Below are 11,081 nucleotides of genomic sequence, written 5' to 3'. Positions count from 1 at the left end.
CGGCAACCAGGAAAGGCCTGGAGTTGGTGGGGGGGGGGGGTAATTAGGGGAATGGCTGGAGGCCTGCCAAGCCTCGCAGCATCCCCCAAGCTAGGGAAAATGCCTCCAGTATAGGGTGTCCCCTAACCCCATACCTGGGAAGAGCAGGCCTCCAGGATCAAAATGCCGGAAGCCAGCTATCTGCCCAGTCCCTCCCTGTGCTCCTCCTCCCTAGAGTAGGGAGGGGGGGGAAGCCTGGAGACCTCTAATAGAGTTCCCCCCGGAACCCACGGCAGGCCACCCGAGGTGGCACTTAGGCCAGGCCTAGAAGGACTCACAACATTTTGTGAAAGAAATTAAGTAAATAATTTAGCCTCTCTGTCCACCAATTATTTATCATCTATTGTCCACCTCTAAAATGGAGCTGATAATAGTACCTATCAAAGAATATTTGTGAACACTAAAAATTAGGTTTCAGCAAATAGCAAGAAAGCATGAACAATAACTTCATTGTTATCTTAAAGTTCTCTTTTCTCTGTTTATATCTGTCCATTTGCTTCTATCTCTCTATATATGATTTGCATATGATTTACATGTGCATTTACATGCAAGTATTTGTATAAATACACAGTGACTCTTCTGTTCCAAAATGAGAAAAAAACAAAGACAAAAACTAAACACATCAGGAAAAAATAAGGAAGTTTATTTGGTCATCATGTAATCATTCTTCAGAAAAAAATTTATTTACTACCTACCTATAAAATCTTTATTCATGGTGTAACATAAAGACAACAAAATATGATTACATCAATAAAGTGAAATGATACTTTTCAGCCATTGGAATCATGTTTTCAGGTTCAATTTGGAAATAGCTCTGCTATACTGAGTGTAGTTAGATTGGTGTCAGCCCCTTATTTCATGTGGTTTATGCTATTTCTACTCACAGACTAATGAATAAAATTTAATCACTTGGTAATAACAAACTATGGTAGATAAATATTGTGAGAGTGTGATAGTTTCCTTAATCTTATGCTAAAATTTACTATTTTTCTCTAGTTATACAAGGGGAGAACAGATAGTGGTGAGACATCAGTAATGTCTACTTTCGAACTCCTAAAGTCAGACCACATAATCAAAGGCAGGTGAGGCTCTCTCCTTATGAACTCTTATGCTGCAATTGGAAGATAGACCACAGATAATTATTCTCGCTAATACAGGTCTCAATAAGAAAGCAAGGGCTAGAGAAAGTACAATAGGAAAGGCATTTGCTTAGGTTAATCTCCATATCCAGTACAGTTCCTCAAGCAGTTCCAGGAGTGATTCCTGAGAATAGAGTCAAGGTGTGCCCCACAAAAATTCAAGATAATAATAATAATAATAAGGTAGCCAGGTCAGTAACAAGACCTGAAGTCTGGGTGCAGTAAAAGCAAAAATGAAGAAACAGCTCCAGAGAGAGGAAGTAGAGAGAGAAAGTTAAAGGCAGGCCAGCACATGATATTGTACAAAGATCTGAAAGAAAACAATAATATAGTCAGATATATAACTCAGGTTTAGCGCATATGCTTAGTATGTGCAAGACCCTGAGTTCAATTCAAAATATTATATATTATTCTCTATCCTTGCTTCTGAATAGCTAAGTGTGGCATTGGTGACCCCTAAAAATAAAAATAAAAATGATAATAATAAAATAAGAAAGATGAAAGAAAAGAAAGATAAAAAGAAAGTAAGAAAGAAAGAAAGAAAGAAGAAAGAAAGAAAGAAGGAAGGAAGGAAGGAAGGAAGGAAGGAAGGAAGGAAGGAAGGAAGGAAGGAAGGAAGGAAGGAAGGAAGGAAGGAAGGAAGGAAGGAAGGAAGGAGGAGGGAGGGAGGGAGGGAGGGAGGGAGGAAGGAAGGGAGGAAGGAAGGGAGGAAGGAGGAAGGGAAGGAGGGAGGAAGGAAGGAAGGAAGGAAGGAAGGAAGGAAGGAAGGAAGGAAGGAAGGAAGGAAGGAAGGAAGGAAGGAAGGAAGGAAGGAAGGAAGGAAGGAAGGAAGGAAGGAAGGAAGGAAGGAAACAGAACAATAAAAATCCTAGCCAACATGATTGAACTGGGCCAGCTACAATAGACTCACTCTTTTCTCGAACAATATGTAAACAGGGACCAGAGTGATAGCACAGCAGTAGGGTTTTTGCCTTGCACATGGATGACCCAGTACAGACCTGGGTTCAATCCCTGGCATCCCATATGGTCCACCAAGCCTGCCAGGAACTATTTCTGAGCGCATAGCCTGGAGTAACCCCTGTTTTGGTGTGCTGTTGTGTTTGTAAATATTTTAGGGAATTACTATGTTACCCTAACCTGATCGGTGATTGTGCCCTACCCTAGGGTGTGACCTGGCATTCTGTCCCCACCCTAGGGACACCATTGGTTGGTATCTGATCCCACCATTGGGTGGTATCTGATTCTGGGAGATAAAAACAAGGGTCTGTGGAAGGCGAGGGGCTTTTTTGCTGGAACTGAGGCTGAGTCTTCAGACTTCAGTCTTGTCCACCTAATAAAGCTAATATTTCCACAAGCCTGACTGTCTGCGAGCTGTTTACCCGCCGTTTCACCTCAGAACCGTCGGCTAGACAGGGTGGCAGACGCCTGCTCGGAGCTGGAAGAGAAAGGCCTCATCCTCCATCCCTCCATCAGTCAACCTCTTCAGGGACTGAATTGCAACAGTGTGCCCCCAAAACAAACAAAATAAAGAACAAGATGTAAACCGAACTGTGAAAGATTATGGCTGACACAGCCTAATGCTAACTCTCTCAAGAGGAGAGAATCTCAGGCCCGCACACTGCCAAATCCATTTTTGCTGCCGCCATCCTCTTGAAACATCTTTTCTCCCATGGCCCTGCCTCATCACTGACCCTCTATGATTCTCCTTAGAGAAATCAATATGGCCACACTTCAGGTTCATCAGTTTGGGGGCTGATATCATCAGGGTTTTGGGGAGGGAGTGTGGGTATTCTCTCCCATAATTTACTTCTTCCGGGAGGCCTGGCAGCTCAGTACATGCCCCTAAAAATCATGATATCCGTAATAGTGCTTTAAATTTATGGAAAAATTCATTTGTTTGATGCTGTCATCCATAAGGAAACATCCTAATTTAACAGAATGAACTGCTAACAACAAGAACTTATTAAACCTTATGCCAATTTATTAATGACTTCATTGGAGATAAAATAATTTTCAAAAGTGTGTTTGCAACTGTACTTTTTCTTTTAGTCTTTCTTTTTTATTCTTTTTTATTTTTAATAATTAGGCCACACCCAGTGGCATTCAGGCTTTACTCTTGGCTCTGCACTCAGAAATTAACTCCTGGCAAGCTTAGGGATCATATGGGATTCTGAAACTCAAACCCAGGTTGGTCATCTGCAAGGCAAATTCCCTCCCCACTGTGCTATTGCTCCAGCCCTACTTTCTATTTCTCTATTATTTTTATTTCTATATTTTTAATAAATTTTCTTTTACTCATCTAGACACAAATATATTATGATCGACTATGTCAACTATGTGATGCACTTTTTAAAATAAATTTTAAAAATATAAGAAAAATCAATAAATAATATAATAGATTTTAGGAAATGAAAATCTTTCCGAATGAAGAATTGAACATAAAAGAGATGTGAGGGTAGAAATTGGGCCTTAGGTTATGTTGAAATGTTTGGCCTCTATCTTATAACTGATGCATTGAGAGGAATTGCAGAACTCACAAACTGAGAAAAAAAGTCCTGAGTTGCATGACATTGTAGAATTACAGAGAAGGCTTTGTACATGTATGTAAGGTTGGGGGAGAGCTGGAGCTGGGAGAGGACAAAAAAAAATACAGAGAAAAATCTGTAATGGTTTAAGATTAGTTAATTGAATGTAATTGGTCAGAAACTGACTTCAGCATACAGCCCTTAGGTACCAAAACCCCTTTCAAGTGCCATCTATGCTGTATGCCCAACCCATTGCCTTCTAAAGATTCAAAAAGGGTGATGGGGATAAAAGGAAGGAAAAAGAAAAACTAACATAAACAAGCTTGAACTTTTATAACCTTCTAACTGCCTTCAGCAACTTGAAAAGTGAACTGATAGAAAGTTAGAAACAAGCCAAGACAGATCCTTACATATTGCCAAGCAAATAAAGAGCTAGGAGGGATATTATTATGCTGCCTCACTTACATCTGTAGAGTGATCCCCCAAGGAGTTGAGATTTAAGTGGAGCAGCTACTGTACAGACAGGCCCATCCTCCATTTTGTGTGAGCAATGGCAGCTCTTCACCTAAAGTCAGCAAGTGGAACAATTTTTAAAACCTTAATGATCCTTGCTTGCTTACATCTTCCACTGAGTTTGGGGGCTTTTTGTTCATGCTTCCACAAATCTCCCAAAGATGCACATGTCTCTCTCTCTCCTTCCCTATCATTTTTATACAGCATAAAAACAACTAAAAAGAACCATTCAACAATCACCTAATTGCTGTTATGAAGTATGTGTTTATGAGTCTATGCTCAACTGTGGGATTCCTTATTTCACCAGTCTTTCTAAGCAGTAGCTTTCTCCCCCCACCCCATTTTTCCTACTTCTGTAATCCTAGAGGGTTGAAATGGAGCCACTCATCCCATCTCAGAGAGATATCAACAACATTTCAGCTTTGTGAAGGGGTTTAACTACAGTTTGCTTCACTGAGATTTACAAGCTAGAGGTAGTTTTTGACATGGGGCATTACAAAAATAAGACTACTCTAGACTAGAAAGTGTCAGTTCTAAGTGTAAAAGATACGAGGGGTGATTTTTGAGGTCATAACATGGACAGAAGGAGTTCAACTATTGTAACATATGAGTTGGTTCATTCATTTATATATTCACTCTTTCATTCAATGACATTGTGAATTTACCTTATGCTAAGCACAGTAAGAGCCACTGGTAGAAAACTGGTGGAATCTGAGGTACCATGACCAAACAATTGTAAGATCACTAAGTAATAAGCTAGGCACAGAGGGGACCATTCATTCTAGCAGCCCCGGGGGTGAGGGTGGAGGATATGAGAGGCAGGACGGGAACGGAGGTGGAGGAAGGACAATTCGGTAATGGGAATTCTCCTGATTCAATGTTAATATGTACCTAAAATATTACTGTGAACCACTATGATTAAAGCCACTATGATTAAAATAAACATTATAAAAAAAAAAGAAAGAAAACTGTGGAATCAGTCACATACCCATTACTCTCATGGAGTTTAGGATAAAATTGTACTGCAAATAATTGTTCAGGGGCCAGAGAAATAGCACAGCAGGGAAGATACTTGCTTTACACATGGCCAACCTAGGTTTAATTCCCAGCACCCCATGTGGTCACCCAAGTTCCCCAGGAATAAGCCCTTGGCACAGGTGGGTAAGGCACATAAAGAAACAAAAACTATTGTTCATTAGCAGAATGATTGGGCTGAGAAAGTGTATTTGATGCTTAATGAAAAAAGTAGAAAGAGCGGCTAATGTACCTATGTACCTTTCTGGAAAAGATGACTGGAGGGCTGGACTGATAACAAAGCAGGTAAGGTATTTGCTTTTCATCTGCCTGACCTGTATTTGATTCCAGGTCTCCCATGTAATCTCTTGAGGCTGCCAGAAGTGATTTCTGAGCACAGAAGGAATGGGGTGTTATTTACTGGATGTGTTTGAAAGGAACATTCTGGCTTCTGAGGCATAAAAGAATTTGAGAAGTTTGAATTGTAGGCTATCTTTGAGAGAGGACACCAAGTTTCATAATAGGTAAATAAATCAGATATTGTACAGCATGAGGACACTTGTCTTGCATGAATCTAACTGCAGTTGGATTCTCATATGATTCCCTGAACCCATCGGTATCGATCCTGAAGCACAGTTCTAGAAGTAAGCCCTGAGTACCAACAGGTGTGATCCCCAAAAGAAAAACAAGAAAATAAACACAATAGGCTAGTAGGTAATTCTATATTGTACAACAAATTTAGGACTGACTTGATTCTGTAGCACAAACCGTCTTTATGCTAAGTCTAGTTTTATATGTCATTCAAAATGTGACAGAGTAGGTGGGGGAGAGAGGACCACTTCGAAGTGACTTAAAATTCTGGAGAAGTGAATGAAATCTCAAATAAAGGGACAGAGAAGCAGGAAGGGTGCTTGACTTTCATATGGCTGATCCAAGTTCAAGTCCCCTGAGCCCTCATGGAACCTGATCACTGAAAACAGCCAGCTATAGCAAAAACAAAATACAGCAAAGCAAAACAAAATAAAATAAAAATGGCCATGAAATAGACACTTTAGCATCTTGCATAAATCAATACAGTAGATTCTTCAGAACCTTAATGATGTTTTAATATCTAAAGTTTATATTCAAGCCATTACAGCATTCTCTTCTTCCATTTAGCAGCTAAACAAAGTATCTTATACCCTCCTCTTCCTTATGAATCCACTATAAATATTAATATGCCTAATTGCATAAAACCACAGTTTTTTATCTCCTACCATATTATTGAAAGATGCTTTCCTGATGGTACTAATGCCTCTAAAATAACACATCAATAATCATGCTTATTATTCTTTGAGTCTCCTTTAAAATAGGTAAACTGTACAAGAGTTGTTATTATCAAGCATTATCAAAGTAGAGTTTTAAACATTGATTTTCAAAGCCAGTGGTATTGCTTAAATGGGATAGAGGATTTGCCTTGAATGTAAAAAAAAAATGTAAGAGAATCTGAAAACATCCCTATACCACATATTTCATGCCTCTATGGTCTGTCTGTGGTGATATCCATCACTACTGGACTCAAGAAATGAACCATCATGTTTGGGCCAAGTATCATCACATACAGCCTTCAAACACCCTAACCCAATATTAATGAATATATCTGCTATAAAAATATCCCCTTTCCTTGGAAAACAAATCATTACCATCATTATAACCAAACACAAAATTGAAGGGATGGGGAGCAAGAAACAATATTAGCATGGAAAAGAGAATTAGTAAGAAACCTAATGAATATGAGTTTTATGTGAACATTCCAAGGAGTGGTGGGAAATATGCTAGGTGGTCCCTAAGTCTCATTTACCTCTCAAATTCACTGAATGGCCAGAGGTGTCAGTTGGTAAACTGTGTCGATTCTAAACCTGCCTGAACAGTGGCTTTTATATTTAGGGTCACATTCAGTTTGTGGAATACCTAAGAGACTTGAATTATCCATCATCAACATGGCCTCACTGTTACATGCTGTACAGTGGTTGGCATCCCCACCTTGCAGAAACAAACTGCACTGTCACACAGAGTCAAAGGCTCTTTTCCCTCTTTCCCTTTGGGTCCTCCAATTAGGCGCCAAATCCAATGTATTCTGGCCTTCATCCTATCTCCCATCTCAATTGCCTTTACTTTGATAACTTGGGGGGGTGGGGTGAGGAGGGAAATAACAAAAGTGATTTTATCGATATGGCAGCTATCTCTCACTGCTTAAGCAAAAAGGATCAATGCATTTGAGGCTCTGGAAGTCAGGAGGCCCTCGGAGGGCCAAGGTACAAAATTTGAAGGCTGATTAACAGACACGATAAGTGATCACTTTGGCACCCTAAATATGTAGCAGCACCCCAACTATTAATCAGGCTACCATAAAAAGAGAGAAAGAGAATTCTCAATCTGAAGAGTTCTTTCAGACTCTAAATCAATGTCTCTTCTGCTCGCTTATCAAGCTTAATGGAGAGGTATTGAGTGACTTTTGCTAGGAAGGGGGATGTAAGAGTCATGCAGAACTTCTTTTCAAACACAGAGGGAAATCATGGCAATACTGAAAGCACAGAGACCATTTTCTGAATGACTGACTATGACTTCGAAGCCTACCACTTCACCTCTCAAAGACTTGTTTCCCTCCTTGCTAGTTAAAGATCACAATATTTATCTCGTGAGGCTTTTATGAAGATGAAATATATGTAATCGATCTGGCACATGGGAAGAAATCGATAAATGTTAGCGATTAGTATTACTATTCTAGGTGATAAAATGAATAAGACTTGGATATTTTGTTCCAGTGAGAAAGCAAGAAACATACAGACTTGTCATTGATATTTAGTTAATTATTTAGATAATATAACTCTTTATATTATCTATGTATATATATGTATATATATTCACATATGCAATCAATGCTTACTAATCATTGATTATGGTTGACTTCTTAATTGTTCATTGGTCAGAGTTTCTATTATCTTAACTTTGTCAATGGTATATCATATTATTATGATAAAGTAAAATATGAGCAAAAATCCTGGATTCACAGGAGTTTCCTGGCTGGTGGATTCATATACATGTGACTCTGTGCTCTGGTTAGCCATAAAAATCACAGAAACTTCCTAGTTGGAACTAGAATTCACCATATGTGTCTCTTCATTCACTTGATTAGATCTGTACTAATTATACTACAACTGCACTTATGAGTTACATGAAAAATTATATTATTTGGGACCAGAGTGATAGCACAGTGGTAGGGCATTTGCCTTGCATGCAGCTGACCTAGGACTGACTGTGGTTTGAATCTCCTGGCATCCCATATGGTCCCCAAGCCAGGAATGATTTCTGAGCTCATAGCCAGAAGTAACCTCTGAGCATCACCAGGTGTGGCCCAGAAAGCAAAAAAAAAAAAAAATTCTTTATAATACAATAGTAATGTTAACTTTGCTAAGTTTGTACATCACTCTACCAGAAAATCAAACTCGAAGGCATCACAAGAATCCTGAATTTATGACAAGCCACTCAGAAATGTGAGTGACCCAGGGACCACATATAACCTGTAGACTGGCATCCAAAGTGAAAGAGGTCCTGTGGGCCCTGTGGCCTTGTGGCAGGCTGTGTTAACTCCAGTAGTTAGTGTGAAAATGAAATCAAATCTTACAACCTAGCATTATACCAGTTGGAGTTAGAACAGAACAATTGATTTTTGAGCTCTAATTCAGCACTATAGAAGCAAAAAGAAAATTGTGTAATCATATCAATCAATGCATTAAAAGACTACAAAATTTAACATTCATAAAAAAAAATGCCCCTAAGAATGGGAACAGAGATATTACTCAGCCTGTTAAGAAATGTTTATTTAAGGGCCAGAGCAGTGGTGCAAGCGGTAGGGTGTTTGCCTTGCATGTGCTGACCTAGGATGGACCCTGATTCAATCCCCCAGAGTCCCATTTGGTCTCCCAAGCCAGGATCGATTTCTGAGCTCATAGCCTCAGTTTCACCAGGTGTGGCCAAAAACCAAACCAAAATAAAACAAATCAATGTTTATTTGAATGGGTTTTAAGAAAAATGAAAGACATTCTTGCAATAATAATTTTCAGACACAAAAGAGAAAAGAGCTGGAAGTTCCATCTCACCTCAGGAAGCTCACCACAAATAGTGATGAGTTTAGTTAAAGAAATAACTACATTTTGAACTGTCCTAATAATGAGAATGTATGAGAGAAATGGAGAGCCTGTTTAGAGTACAGGCGGGGGTCGGGTGGGGGTTGGGACATTGGTGATGGGAATGTTGCACTGGTGATGGGAGGTGTTCTTTACATGACTGAAACACAAACACAATCATGTATGTAATCAAGGTGTTTAAATAAAAAAAATTTGGTCAAAATAAAAAACTATTAAATGGAAAAAAAAAGAAAAACTATACTGTAAATAACATTATAATTAAAAGTGAAAGACTATGTGCTTTTGCCCTAAGACTGATAACAAGTCAAGAATTTTCATTTTAGGCAATCTTATTCAAAATAATTTGAGATGTTCTAGTCAGTGGATTGTCAAGAAGGTGAAATAAAAGACAAATCAGAAAATTACAAAAGAAGGGAATCAAGCAATGATCCCCCATTTGAAGATGACATGATTGTCTACATGAAAATCCCAAGGAATATTACCATTAAAAACAACATGAAATATAAGTTTAACAATCTGTCATAGAATATAAGATAAATGCTAAAAAATGTTTTTATGCTAACAATGAGCATGTAGACCCAAAATTGATAATACAGTACTATTTCTAATCACTGGGGGAAAAGTAAAATTCTAACACAGCAGCTATAGTCCTTGTTTCCTGGAAATACACAAATCAGAGGAGAGTAATCAAAGATCTGAACAATTGAAAGAAAGAAGTTGTTCAATTGGCAGATCTGACATAGACAAGATGTCAGTTTTCCCACATTGATACAATTTTAACTCAAATTCTCACAAAACCCAGAAAACATACTTTGTAATACAGACAGGGTTATTATAAAATTCTGGGGAAAAAATAATAAGCTAAAAGAAACCTGTCATTCAGACTTATTTTAATGAAAAGCATCCATGAAGATAAGGAAGTACTGGCACAAAGTGGTACCTAAATGCATGAAATAAAATAACCATATTTAGAACTATACAAATATGTCCAAATCATTTTGAATAAGTATTCTTGTTCAGTGATTGAACCCCAGGGCCTCATATATTTGTGATCCCAAAAGTCACTTTTAAACCACTAAATTTATGATCATTTGTAATAGCAAAAATAAATTATAAATGTAGAATACTCATAAATTATTAAAGCGTATATGAGACATATATTTGGAACTCTCTTTAATTGTTTTTGTACATAGGTAGTTTTCAATTATCAGCTGACATGGTTTCTAGAAGACAGGTGGTTAGGTTATAAAAATCAGCTTAAAATGAAGGTAAATGTTGAAGGATAAAAATTGGACTCTTGGTGAGAAGCTTAACAGCATATATGCAGATGTTGATTTGTAAGGTTATATACCTGAAACATACTGTTAGAAACAATGTTAATTAAGGTAAATCTATCTACAGCTAATTAATATATCTATATTTGTATCTCTATATCATCTTTATCTATATTTGTTTCATATATCCAGAGAGAACAGAGAGTTTTGATCTCTGGCACTACATAGTCCCAGAGAGTCAAATCTAGGGTGCCACCTTCAGGGCCCCCAGGCCTACTCCCTACCTCAAGGTCTTTGGACTCTTGCTTTGAACCATTGACTCAGTTTGCTCAGAATCCCGGTGAGTGTAAACTGCTTGTATCAAACAGTGTATGATCAAAGAAAATAAAG

This window comes from Suncus etruscus, chromosome 5, assembly GCF_024139225.1.
Source record: "Suncus etruscus isolate mSunEtr1 chromosome 5, mSunEtr1.pri.cur, whole genome shotgun sequence".
NCBI lineage: Eukaryota > Metazoa > Chordata > Mammalia > Eulipotyphla > Soricidae > Suncus > Suncus etruscus.
Note: the sequence above shows the minus strand (reverse complement) of the source record.